This window comes from Wolffia australiana, chromosome 3, assembly GCF_029677425.1.
Source record: "Wolffia australiana isolate 7733 chromosome 3, ASM2967742v1".
In the NCBI taxonomy this organism is placed as follows: Eukaryota; Viridiplantae; Streptophyta; class Magnoliopsida; order Alismatales; family Araceae; genus Wolffia; species Wolffia australiana.
Genome location: NC_135837.1, coordinates 3,476,725 through 3,491,878, shown reverse-complemented (window position 1 = coordinate 3,491,878; position 15,154 = coordinate 3,476,725).

The following is a 15,154-nucleotide window of genomic DNA, read 5'->3' as shown; positions in this document are numbered from 1 at the left end:
AGCTGTGGTAAATATAAAAAATAAAGATAGAATGCCACTACAGCCCATAATTGAAGTGGAAATATGTAACCTATGGGGGATTGACTTTATGGGACCATTCCCAAATTGAGATGGACATGAGTACATCTTGATGGGAGTAGATTATCTATCCAGATGGGTTAAGGCATTACCCACAAGGTCAAATGATCGTAAAGTTGTTCTTAAATTCATTCAACAACACATATTTTTCAGGTTTGGTTGTCCTAGAGCAATTATTAGCGATGGGGGAAGTCATAGAATCACAACCCCATATCATCCACACACCAATGGTCAAATTGAGAATTCAAGTAGAAAGATTAAGAAAATTATTAAAAACATTATTTGGCCTGATGGTAAGGATTGGTCAAGTAAGCTATATGATGCTCTATGGGCATATATAAATGGTTAGAAAACACCCTAATGGATGTCTCCTTATAGGGTTACTTTCGGTATGGCATGTCACCTTTCGGTAGAAATAGAACATAGAGCTTATTAGGCTATTAAAAAAAAATCTTCCTTTAGATGCAGAAGGAAAATAATGTTTATTGCAGAGCAATGATGCTTATGAAAACTCACGAATTTATAAAGCCAGGATGAAGCATTTTCATGACAAGAACACTAGCCGCAAACATTTTCAGAAGCATCAACAGATATGACTTTATAATTCTAAGTTGAAGCTTTTTCCAGGAAAGTTAAAATCAAGATGGGATGGATAATTTATAATTACTGACATATATGATAATGGAGCAGTCTAGATTTGTGACCCTAAGACAGGGAAGGATTTCACAGTAAATGGCATGCGGCTAATGCCGTATGTGGAAGCAGAAAATATACCATCACCTATAAGAATAATGTTGGAAAATCCGATTGCACCTACTGAACAAGAATCACCAACTTAGAACTTGGATTCTACATTTTTTTATTTGTTTGGATTTTAATTTTTTCAATTAATGGGAATTAACCTAATTCCCTAGTTTTTCATTTTGTTTGTTTTGTTTTCAGTCGTTAGTATTTTTAGGAATAAAACAAAAATAAGAAGAAGCACAATTGTCACAAATGACAATGAGATTTCCGCTCAACATTAGAAAGTTATTCAAAAATCAACGATCACGCCTATGCAGGTTTGCAATTCTGAACTTCTAAATTACATATTTATCTATTTCTTGAGGACATTGCATATTTTAGTAGGGAGAAAGAACATTTCATGTGTTTCGAATTGCAAATCTTTGTTTGGATCATTATGTCATAATCTAATCATTGGGGGGTCTTTGTCATATAAATTCCATTTACTATTGAAAACCCACCTTTAGGAGACCTTCATCCACTAATTCGAATTACATGTGTAGGGAAGTTTGGCTTTATCGCGCATCATGATCATGCAAAGATGAAACAAACTTTGATTTTGGATAATGTGGGAGTCAATTTCCAAATGGCTAGGGTATCTAGTGGGTGTGTAGGGGATAGGAAAATCGAAGGATTCAAGCACTATGAATCAAAAAGGTAGAGAGTTGAGTGAATTGAGGACCCCCACCGCGCCACCATTCATTGAGCCGATCCTACTTGAAATTTTATTATTTCATTGAGACAATCCTACTTTAGGTGGAAGATAATCATTTCTCCAAGTCTTAAAGCACAGAATTTCCCTTTACTTGATTCTCCATCCACTTTGCCATTCCATTTATCATTTCATATGTCATATACATTTCCATTTCCTTGAACCTTTCTCTAACCAACAGCCTTTCATGGATGGTAGCCATCTCCCAAGCCATTGTATCTCCCTTTCTATGGGATCATCTACATCCCATCTCTATCACCATTTCTGTCTAATTTTGCTCTTTAATTTCTTAATACATATTCTTCTCTTCAATGATTTTACGTCATGTCGTCACTAGAGTCAATGATCATTCTCTTCTCTCTACTTTTACACAATGTTTTAGTATGTTCTTTACCACTTAAAAAAAGAAAAATAAAAAAAGTCCTCAACTTCAAGAAAAATCTGAGGAATACAAAAGAAAAATAAAATAAAAAACTTTGGGGATTGTTTTCTCGTAGGCTTTTTTTTTAGTACATCAATCTTGATACAAGATATTGCTTATTGGATTTAGTGAGGGCATCATAGATGATTTCTTTCTTTCTATATCCATCTCATTCGTCTGTCTTGGGAGAAGGCACCTTGAAATGATATATCCATTATGAAACCATACATTCCAAATCCATCTCTTCCCCTTGAGCATTCCATCTTTTGTTGTTCTTATTCTCCTACCCATGCCATCGTTTCTGAAATAAACCTCATCGCATATATCTCCCTAATACAACATTTGATATTATGTGCTAAAGTGGAGGCGGAGAATGTCTAGCTTTTATCTTAAAGTAGTAGGAAACTTAGTGGAGAATTTTAACATAAAGTAGCCGCTACCCAGAAGAGAGTGACCTTGATATGAGAGGTGATAGGTCCACCACTTTAAGAGTGCAGTGAGGAACCTTTAGATCATAGTCTCAAATCAAGAGAGAATTACATCTTTCTATCTCATTTCATTAGCTCTACCCGAACCAAGAGGGATAGCACCCATATTCCTGACAAGGTGGAATCCAAGGTGGAATTCCTTTTGAGCATGGTATTGATATCTATAACACTTCATGCAAATGAATGAGGATTGATGGATAAAGAAGTCAACTAAAGTAACAAAGGTACATTGCTAAGGGACTAGCAATGATTTAAGTGGGGGGGTATGATAACTTTCAAATTATAATGTTATATTGATGTATATTACATTACATTTATCCGTTTAAAATGCCATGTTTGCATGTTATCATATATAAATCGAGATAAATGATTTACACCTTGATTTTGTTATTATTTCTAATTTTTTTAGTATTTTTACATGGTATTAAACCTCAGTGCAATGAAGAAATATTTTTCACTAGGCAAATAATACTTGGCTAGAGGTTGGTAAAGGCTTCACTAATTTTTTGGACTTTTTTATATTTTTTTTATAATATTCTGACCATTCTATAGCCAAGAAATGAATTTTTGAATTAAAAGAATATTTTTTAATGATTTGATAGTAATTTAAATAATTTTTCTTTTCAATTTTTGTAACATCCAAGTCCTTCGCCCGAAATTCCAGCAAATAAGTGGATGTAATTTAAAAAATACTATTAATAATAGAGAAAGAGATAGAGAGAGAGAGAGAGCATTATTGCCTCATTACGGCATCACAATGTGCGATGCCATAATGAGCGAATGATTGCTTCAAAAGGGGCAATGTGGCACGGACGATGAAGAAAAGGTATGATTTTTTAAACTTTTTCTGTGCAATAGATGCACACGAAGACCGACCTCCGCATGCATTTATGATGATTTCTCGTATTAAACATACGCAGAATCGATTCCCCGCGTGAATTTAATGCACATGGCAATCGACTCTCCGTATATTTAAAAAATACCTCATACGCACATTTGGCTAGCCGCGTGCATTTATTGCACAGGGAAATTGGCACTGCGTGCGTTTAATACGAAGTAAGCTTACCTTTTCTATTCTTTTCTTTCTTTAAAAAGGTGTTGACGAGGCGATGTGGTGTTTTCTTAACCATTTAAATACATCATTATGGAGCAATGATTGCGGTCTGTGGAGGTGTGCAAATACGTGTCAGAAGGCGATCCCAAGGCAGCGAAAACAAGAAAAAAAGGCGTCAGCCAATCAAAAAAATCTATTTTCCAGAAATAATCAAATTATCCAACTATTGAGATTAAACACTAGTAAAATGGCGATATCTTGAGATCTATCCATCCGATTGAGCTGAAATTTTGAGGGCATATTTGTCATTTTCCTTCTACGATCCATACAGTTGGATTTTTAAATAGAAGTCAAGAAGAAGGCGAAATTCACTTTTTGAAGCTCTCCCCAAGGATTTGGCCAGCAAGGATACAAGAGTTGCTTTGGAAGTCGATAGATCTTGATTCATCATTGAAAGGTGTAAGTTTCTATTTTGGTTTTTGAACTTCTTCTTAAACAATTCTAAAATGCCAAGGCATAGGCAAAATGTACATGCCCTTGAAGTTGATTTGAAATGACATTAGCATTGCATTTTTATTTCCATTGAAGGTCTGACTTTTAATCCTTAGTTTTACATTGTTTTTCATCCAATTTGGCATCTTAGATCTTTAGATTAGGGTCAAATTTCACTTTTTCCCCAAATTCTTCTACTTTCTCTCTCTAGGTTAGAACACCTATTTTCTCTCACTAGATTTGAAAATTGATTATTTTAAAACTCAATAAAGGTTATTGGGATACTGGATTTGTTAGCTAGACTGATACATTGGCCTAGAGGGTCACACGCAAATGGTCTTTTTGACGTTGGAAGATATACTTAAGTTTTGGGGGGCTTTATGAAAAATACCGCTTAGTATAAATAAAGGAAGGCCCTGAATGAAATTCACCCAGGCCAGAATTGTCTAGGGGCGATTTCCCTTCTCCTCCCATCTCCCAACACCCCCTCTCCATCCTCGATGCAATCAGGACGATGTAACGAGGATGATGGAGAAAGAATGGGGCTCGTCAATGAGAAGGAGGAGATCCGATGTGCCGAGGAACACATGGATACATGTAGAGGCTGCACATTTGAGTAGCTTGACTCGGCTCTCTCCAAGATCCAAGAAATCATAAATGCGAACTGTGTAAAGGTACTCCGTTACATAGTTTTAATGATGGCGTTTGATTTCGCAAATGTTCTCTACTACGGATCGTTTCCATTTGTTCATCCAGATCTAGGCATCTAGAACCAAACAATAATAACGAGTGGGTCTTCTTGAAAGAGTATACCAAACTTTATCTCCTCCCACAAAGTATATTTCATTGAAGAAGTATGCATTCCTTGTCTGAAAAAATAATTTATTGATGTGATCATAAATTTTGAAAACCCAATATATTTTAGAGTATCTAAACAAAAGTTACTAGCTGTTGATGAGAACAATTTATTTTCATAAGGCACATAGGACCTAGCCTTAGCTATACGACCCAAAATAGGAAAATGTCTTCAACAACCTTTCCACAAATGTATAAAAGGTTTGAAGTGTTTGTCTATCTGGTTATCTTTTAAATGTATCAGATGTATTATTTACTGCCTCAACCCATAGAGTAATGGGAAGAGTTAGCTCAACTATCATACTCCTCACCATGTCTTGAATTATTCTCTTATAAAATTTGGCGAAGCCATCACACGTTGGGACAACACATCATATTTGTTAATGAAAAATACAAAAATCCTTGCAGAATATTATCTTGTACTAATGATCCTGGTTCACCTAAATTTGATTCATCAAAGAGATAAAACTTGATACTTCTTAAATGAAAACTCTTACTAACTTTTCTAAAGGGTAATCAGAAACCAAGTTTAGTTTAAAAGACAGTACAAGAAAAGTGTATTTCAAAACATTGATATTGTCATTCTTTAAAAAGAGCCAAAACATTTTGATTGTCTCTACTTGGGTCTTTATGAACGGGAAATTAGTATCATAAACATCATATAATGAAGACAAATGTCCACATACAAAATTATGAGTATTACTATTATCTAGAGCTACATAGGTAAATATACTTCTGCCCAAACTTGATATATCAGACTACCTTTACTTCCATGTCAAACAAGATATTTGGGGCAGTCTTTCTTTAAGTAGCCAGCAGTACGATAGTAGGACTTAATGAAGAGTCAAATGGTCATTATCATCATGTTCTCCACACTTGACTCTTTTCATCTTCATTCCACAGTGATATAGCTTGACTTGTTCCCTTGAACATTGAATGTTAGCTTGAAATGATCATACCTCATTTGAAGTGAATTCATTATCAAGTATATAAGACTTTGTCTATACCAATAAAAGAAATTCTGTCAATGTAATATTTGATTTTATTTTATTTCATTCAGATTAGTTTCATGTTTGTGCCTAATAACACAATAATCAGAACATTAAAATAATTATATATGTGTGTTTTCAAGATTTAAATAATTGAATTGTTTTCTGGAATGATATTCTGCCTTTATGCATTTTTAGGTATTTTTCAAAATTTTGTTACATCATAGCTATAAAGCAATCAATATTATAATTCACTGTAGATATTTTACAGTATAATGGAATTAAAATACTACATAAAATCATTTACTTACTCAACTTATACTTTTTAAATTTCTTACATCATTTTTTTCTGAGTCATAACATATACTTAAAATCTTTGGAGATTTTATTTGTACATATATTATTTTTAAACCAAAATATATATCTCTAATCCTTTTAAGTATTAAAATATTTTTTTCAAATATTTAACGAGTTTTATGATTATTTCTGGGGTTTTAAAAATTTTATGCCTCATTGGCAATTGAAGAATCCAGGAGGAGAGGGATAATTCCCAATTATTCAACTTCAAATTGTGATATCTGGCAATCCAGAAGAGGTATGGGCTGACTGTTTTAGGTCAGTTTTCATAAATCTCTCTCTCCTCTCTCCATGCATATAAGGGATACATAAATATACCCCTGAACTTATGTAAAAATGATATCAGAATCACTCCTACTTCTTTGAGATGGATGTCAAATAATTGACTTTGATATCCATGAAATTTTTATCCCCATGATTGATTTAAATTAGAAGATGACAGAGTTGTGGAAGGGCTCTCCCGTTCTCAGAAATTGCCTTTCCCTGGCAGAATATATGGCTCAATGGTGAGTCTTCTTGCACATACATCATTGTCATATTTTAAACAGTCATGCCTGATCCCGTTATGTTCATCAATAAAACTCCATCCATCTTCATCCAACAATCAATCTATATCCAGTGAATATCATCGTCCACATATCACCCTTATTCCAGGTATCTACCCTCATCATCTTTCTCATATCATTGTACTCATAATTTATAGCTATCTCATGTCATCCTTCCGTCGCCATTTACAACGCTTTTTAAAGCCTAATTTCTGTTCAATGAGGAGAAGGCCCTTTTGTGTTAGTAACTAGTGAAATTACATGATATAAATAAACTTCAATGATAGCTCAATTTACTCCCATGTGTCACTTATTTCAAACGTTTTCTTATCTCCATCCGTAAACTCCAGCGATGTATTGTCTTCTTTTGGAAGGTCAGCTTGATAAAAATCTGGCACTTGTTGTAATTCTGTAAGGCATAAAAAGTCTGAATGATCACATTATATGGGTCAATTATGCATCATCACATTGTGTGTATCAGACTACCCAAGATAAAGCAGAATCTCCTTTTTGAGTTATAAAAAATATAGGAATTCATATGCAAATTCCATTCCCTCCAATAGTGATGTATTCTAATCCATGTGCTGATGGGTTAATTATAGCTCATAATTAACAATATAGTATACTTTAAAATAAGACATCTGACGTGACATAAATGATTTTTCCTTTAATTTTGAACTGATATCTCAATATAATCCCTATACAAGTCCTCTCCATGGCTAAATTGCATTATGGCACTAAATTACACTTGTAGTAGACATTCAAATGTCACATAGCAACTTAAATAGAATCCCTCTATGATATAACATTAGCTAACTAATATCTCATCTTTTGATGATCAAGTTGACTGCAAGTGATACCTTGGTGTGATAGAGGACAAGGAAAATAGAATCTTTCTGGATAGTCAGTTAGGTTTTTTACCTTAACTCACCATCCACAAGAATGACATAATAAACCTCACATGTATACATCCATGTACAGTATTAGATTTTCCTTTGACATTAAAGATAAGTGATATTTGAAAAATACACCTCGGGAGGATTGATGGTGCATGCCATCAAGGATCATCGACGTCATCGTCGACGCTGCCCACAACCGGCATTGAGGATCGGGTGAAGAGATGCTCAATTATCCCATTTTAATTTTTGTCATTTTCCTAGTCGTGTCTCGTGTTTTCTTTGAATTCATCTTGTTTTCGTCGCATGGCGACGAACCCATGTCCGTGTTTTGTCATCTTTGGGAAGGGATCCTTAGTCATTTTGGACCCCCTCCACTTGTGCACCCTTGTTTTCCTTCTTCTTTTCTTTTCATTTTAATTTCCCCTTTTATTTTGTAATCAAGAGGCCCATTTATATAAGGGCCCCCTAATGGATCCTTCCCCCCCCTTGTTGACCCAGCTAAGGGGGCCCAATTGACCTCTTCCCCTTTATAAGGGAAGAGGGGGCGCCCTAGTTCGTCAGACCAAGAAGAACAAAGAAAGAAGGAAGTCGTATCATTTTTTTTGGTCTTGACAGAGGGAGGAGGAAGAGAGAGCAGGTCCCTCTGGTCTGAAGAACAAACAGAGAGCAGGGGAGAACTAGGACGAACTTGGTCTGAAGAACAAAGAGAGAGCTGGGGAGAATAACGGGTGGGCAATTGTTCAGACAAAGGGAATCCTCCCGTCTCCTCTTCCCCCAGGCAGAAATCGAAGCTCGCTGGCCCTTCGTATCTTGGCGGTCAGCCCTTACGATTGAAGCTGATCCCGTCCCGGCCGGCAGTCCTTGCAGACTCATCTCCCAGAAAACCAAGTTGTCGTGGGAGAGATTGGTTCTCCACTCACCAGGCAAGGAGAATTCTCTCCCGCCATCTTGCACGATTGAATTGGCTTTTCTGTCATCCCTGGGAATCTCCCGTGCGAACCGCTTTCCTGACAACGACGGCAGGACGATCACCTCGCTGGCAGCATATTTCACTAACGGAGGGTACGACATACCTCTTCCCCCCCCCCCTCCCGTCCAATGTGAAGTTTTCCAGTCTCCACGTCCCATGGGGAATGACTCCTCTCCTCCCCTGCCTCGTTTGACTGTACACTTGATGCAGTGGGGAGAGGACTAATTCAGGGAAGCCAGAACCGAGAATTTCCGCTCATCCTCAACTTGTTGATTGCTGCACCATTTCGAGGGCATTGAGGACCCTCGCCCGTCACGCACAGCACGCGTTAGACCTGGTGGTCGGCGGTGCCACGCTCTTCGAAGCCACTTGGACCCGCCATCGCCTTGACCGACCATCCGTGGAGCCCTCTGCACAGTGCTGGTATAACATATCGCCGCTGCTCACGTTCCCCATTGCCCGACCCTGTTTGCGCTGCTCCACCAACAGAGATCCCCAGAACGGCTGACGCTTGAGCTGGCTTCACTACGGATTTCCCACTCTCTTCCTCCAACCTTTACGTACATCTTCAGCATCATCATACGCTTGTCGAGCCGCCGTTAACTCTCTGGCGACTCTCTGCGACACCCGCTCCAACCGCCGCCAACCGTCGATGACCCTGCACGACGAGCCACACGTCGGCGTGGTACGCCGACCTCTCCCGCTGCTCGTTTAATTACCGCTTGCAGTACACTTTCATCTTGACTCCACTGCACTCAAGCTAGGTAGGTGAGAGAGGAATAATTGAGGGAATTAACACAACTTTGAGTGTCTTACCGGTACGGGCAAGTCCGCACGTTACGTGCGAGCCCAACAGATCGATTTCGTTTGGCCCTAGACGTCCTCGTCGCTCTGACGAGGTTCACAACGCCACCGTTGCCATCACTCGACGGCCCCGTCCAATCTTGGAGCTCAGTGCCTCCCTCGAGTAGGAGTCATCACGTACAACAAGTAGGACCCATTTCATCACGTCGTAGTTACATAACCCGTTAGGGTTTCATCCGTCGGACGACGACACCATCGATGTTCGATACCACCATCTCGTATCGCTAATGAGTCATCATACTTGGTGCCGACAGGACGACATCCTCGACCACGTCCGACATCAGACATATTACTTATTCAATGAATTGATTTTCACCAGAGAGCCTACTTTTTTTGGTTCATGCTTGGGTCAATGACTCAGTATATTGGACATGTAATTTAAATTGATAGGATACAATATGGATACTAGTTTTGTCTTCTTAGAGGAAGTGAGATTGGATAAATTTATTCTCATGGCCTAACATATAAGTGTAATCAAGGCTTTCCGTAGTTAATTCACTTTTATGACATCATAATTCAATGGGGAACCCAATTCATGGTTAGATTTTACTAAGTCCACATATGTTGTTTGATATCCCATATGAACAGGCTAGTTTTCATATGCATAGATTTCTTTGTTATCCATATGTATAAGGAAGTTCTCGCCCTTCCTTTTTTATATTTTTGATCATTACATTTTATTGGGATGATTACTGTTAATGAGAGCTATTCCTTTTGGGTGTCCGCAGAATTTAGGGCTAGTGATGGCCAACTTTGTAATCCCTTTATCCCGTTGGGAAGGCCGGACGTGGGCTGGGGAAGTGGACACAGAAATGGTACCTTCTTGGTCCATGGACCATATTGTCCCTTTTTAGTGTCTCTAGAGCCCTGGACCATATTGGGCCTAAGATTGGTCAATTTGGAAAGCCTGTTGTGGGTTAGGATATTAAGCCTAAGTATGGCCTGATATGGAACACCTAAAATGGGCAATCACAATTTCCTTCATTGGGCTGAAATCTTTAAGGCAGTCCATATTGATCCCCAATTTTCATTCATAAACAATCCGGCATAAGTGGGGCCACCATATGGCATTTTTGGGTGAGCATTTAAGGGGAGATTTTAATTTAAGGCCTACACTTGGCAAGTTGCTTCTGTATGGCCCAAATGGAACCAGTTTTGTGACATCCATTTAACCATTGGCCCATTTTACAGTTTTTTTATTGGGAAAAAATGTGCCCATTTTGTCTTCATCCAAAGCTTAGGACCCTGTTTTTCAGTATATAAGTAGCCTGGCCCACATTAAATAACCTGTAAGTTTCTTTAGACCCAACTTGTTGTAGTTTTCTATCCTTAAATTTTATAATCCTGTAATGGCGATGTTGATTTCAGATACATAATGTGTGTAATGTGATCACCCATAAATAGCATAGATGCAATATTTAGAGAAATTTTTTAGAGCCCTACTTAAAAACGTTAAATCTATAACCAGGTGAACCTGAAGGATTACAACAACTAATCACTAAAACCAAGTGACGTAAATCCATTGAATCTCTTATATTATTCACTTCATGATGAATCAATTATGTGATAGAATACAAGGGAAAAAAACTCATACATTTGATCTCCTTATAACCTCTAATCTCTACAAAGTAATAACCATAATGGTAACATAAAAGCTATCTAATATATTTCTCCCTTTCCTAGTCAAAAATTAGGTCAATTTATTTCTATCTTAATATATTGGGTAACAAAATTTAATTAATGTATGAGGTTACCAAGTTAGCATTCGAGTGAAACTATTCATCTATGTGATGATTTTTGTATAAATAAGTGCATTACATAGATGGGGCTTAAGATATTAATGACTTTGATAGCACCAGTCTCAGGGTACTGTGTGGAGAATCTAAAAGCAACTCGCCATATTGGGCAAAAATATGTATCTTACAATAAAATTTGTGAAATATGAAGCAAAAATCCAACTTTTATACAGTTACATATGAAGAAATAACTTACTAGACCAATGTTTTGTGATTTTTTTATTTTGAACAAAGTATTTAATGATTGAGAAGAAAATTTGATCATCACATAAGAGAACAACATGATAAAAAAGAACCATCAATATTTTATATCAATAGTTAATTTATATTAAAGATATAGTATTTAAAAAGCACAATGGAAAAGCAGCTTAACTGATGCGCATAAATGGAGTTTTGAAAAAGCCACATAAATTCTAGTTGAGTGCAGAAATTAAGGAAGCTGGTCCACTTTTATGCCCACTAATAATCATCATGCGAAAAAAGAATTTGTAATTCATCATAAATATAGAGGACACAATGAATAGACAAAAAGAACTATCATTTTGACCTGAAATAGCCTTTGACACAACAGAGTTCTCCAGATACCATTGACCTTATCTTCTTAATCTCACACAAGGAAAAATGCATGCTCTTTAGACTATCTGCCATCACATTAAAGCAAAATATCGTGGGTACACACCATGTTAGATTTATAATGATTATATATACATATATTTATATTACTTTGTTTTAGAAAATTTTAACTCAATTAACTTGATTCCAGCACTTCAATAAACATACATTAATAATTCTAAGAATTCTTTTACACTAAAATTTCTATTTTCAAATAATTTATGTCCATAAAATTGAATACATCTTCTCTTGAATTTTTATCAAATCATTTATGTCAATAATTTTACTTTTAAATGAACTAGAGATTTCTATTATTTGTGTTTGACGCAAATTTAATTTACATAAAAAACATTAGTGTCATTTAAAGCATCAAAAATTGTAGATAAATAGTTTTGCTTTCTGCTCCTAGGCCCCAACTATTTACACATTTTTTTCCCGCACCATTGGCCAATTGGGTCAAATGTGATACATGTAATGTAGGCAGCCCAAGTGGGTGTATGTTGTGCAAAAATGTCTGACAAAACGGATGGCTGTAGTTAATGGTGTACATGAATCCGCACTGTCTAAATATGGTTTCATGATCATAATGGTGCTATATCATGTATGCTGGACTGTAACCATACTTTAACAGGAATTAAATCTTAATACCCTTAACAGTATGAAAAAAAACTTCTTTGTACATCCTACAAAGACAAAGGGATGATTTTTTTATGCTGAGCATGCCTAAAACCTAGCTCTGGCACCACTCTCTAGCATAATTGTTGTCATCACTGATTCAAATATATATGTGGGATCATAAACGCTACAGGAATCATAATAGTGCGTAAAATAATAATGATCATGGTTCTGTGCATTTCTGGGAAAATGTCTACGCATTTTTATGAAACTTTAAAAGTGGATTATGAATATTAAACCTGTAAATAGAGTTCACATCAATCGTACGTGACTAATCATACGAGAAAGCATGTATATCAACATCACATACTTCAGATGTTTATAGGTATTATTCTGATATATGGATAAGTTGAATAACTTCATGGATTTTTAGATATGTGTGCTTAACATACTGGTTAACAGGTCAAATAATTGAGTGAAAACTCAAGATTTATGTAACATGTTACTATTTACATGTTTATGAAGATTTGATGAATTTTTATCAAGAAAAGTGATGGAAAATGTGAAAATGTGAAAATGTGAATTTTTATATCATTAAATTCAGATTTGATGAATTTAATGCTAAGGTTTTTAGAATTAGGAATAAAATGTAGGAAATGAAAATATAATTATTAAAAAATATATTTTCCATTTTAATTTCATCATATTTTCATCCTTAGCATACCATGCCATTAAGAAGTAATCTGTTAAGACGAGATTTACTAACATCGTATGTTTTTTTACCTTTCTCAAGGTCAAACCATTTAAAAGTAAACAAACTTATTCAGTATATTTATTTCATGACTTAAATAAAAAAAAGAGAAGAAGATGAAGAAGAAGAAGAATAGATGGATCAAAGTTAGCTTTCAAACTTGTCTTAGTTTGACTTTCTAATTGAAAATACTGATTCCCTTACACCAACCTTTTTTATCTAATTATTTACTTTAGGTGGCATCGGTTTAGAGAATATCAAATTTAGAAACCAGTGGTGAAAATTTTATTTTAAATAGCCTCTCAAATTTTATTATATTATTGTTTAAGTTTTATTATTTATTTCAGAATTTTAGTGAATGTTTATGGCCTAAAAGTGAAAATTTTATAGTAGTAAACATATATATCCCTATGTGGAGGCGCTCCAACCAGTCAGCACAGCAACATGGCCCCATTGCATTGTCTACACGGCACAGGGTGGCCCATAGGTGACCCAAAGGGTTTGTTTCATAACAATATCCACCATAAAAATATTCAATATCACCAATTGAAATATTTCCATATAGAATTTTTATTAATGACTTGAATATTACATGAGGCTGAAAGTGAGATATTGGATATAGATCTAATGGCCAACATTTTTTGGAAGAGGCAACTAGTGTAGCCTCCACGACATGAATGACATGACCTCTCCTGTGATGCCACGTGGCATCATAGCCACCATCTGATTTCATTAAAAGAAATGAGTGGCTAAGATGTCTCACATTCATAAGAAACTAGTAAACATTATGAAATCTATTATCGATCAAGCATGTGGTCATATTTCTTGGGTAAAAATAGGGTGATTTGGAAAAATAGACTATTTGTTTTTTTTTTTTGTAACAAGATAAATTCACATTTTTATTTTAGAACTTGTAAAGATTTTGATCAAATCATCACAGTTTTTCCTCAAATTTGTCATTTATTTGTTTGCAGTAAATTTGGCAATGGATATATGACTCATTTCTCAACCAATTTTTGTGGCAGTTGTTACGTTGATGGGGGACCATCAATCTTTAAGGAGTTATCTTCCTTGTTTTTTTTCTGTTTATTTGTTTCTTATTTTGTGCTGTTGTTTCACCTTGCAAAACTGTTATGGCCCCTCCTTCCCTATAAAAGGAAGGGTACCCCATGTATGAAAGGACGAAGAAGAATTAAAAAATCGAGTTGAAAATGTAGCCCCTTTTGCTCTTTTGAGTTTTTAGCATTTTAGAAGTATTTTTGAGGGTTTTTTTTAGTGAGTTTATTGGAAGTTCGGCGAATTTACGGAAATGCCCTCCGTCGTTTAGGGCATCGTTCTGTCCACCTTCGCCGGCGCCGCCGCCCCAGCGGCTGGGAACCGCCTCGGCCCTCTATTCGACATCTCTGGCTCCTTAGCCTTCCTCGGCTCTCTACGGCTTCCTCGGCCGCCTATGTGCGGACGCCGCCCTCCTCGCCATCGTCGAGTCCTCGCGGTGCCTCTGCCGTTTCCCGCAGCTCCGGCCATCTCTGGCCCTCCCAACTGCCCTTACCGGGTCTCCCGTGGTTATGCCTCTCTCTAGCCACTTACCCGTTAGTCCGGTCTCCTAGATGAGCCTCAGAGGAGATGGACGTTGGATGACACGCCGCCGCCTGTTCACCGCTGCAAGTAGATGATCGCAGTAGGATATACAGCCGCCGACCCGCACCGACGACGCCTTACTTTGCAGCTTGATAGCAGCCGGGCCCCCTCCGCAACCACCGTCGAAGCGTCTGCCCCCGGCTGCCGCTCGATCCCGGCAGGTCGTGTTACATCATACGTGTATGAGTCACCTTTCAATTTGTTTATAATAATTTCCAACGTCATCCTTATGTGA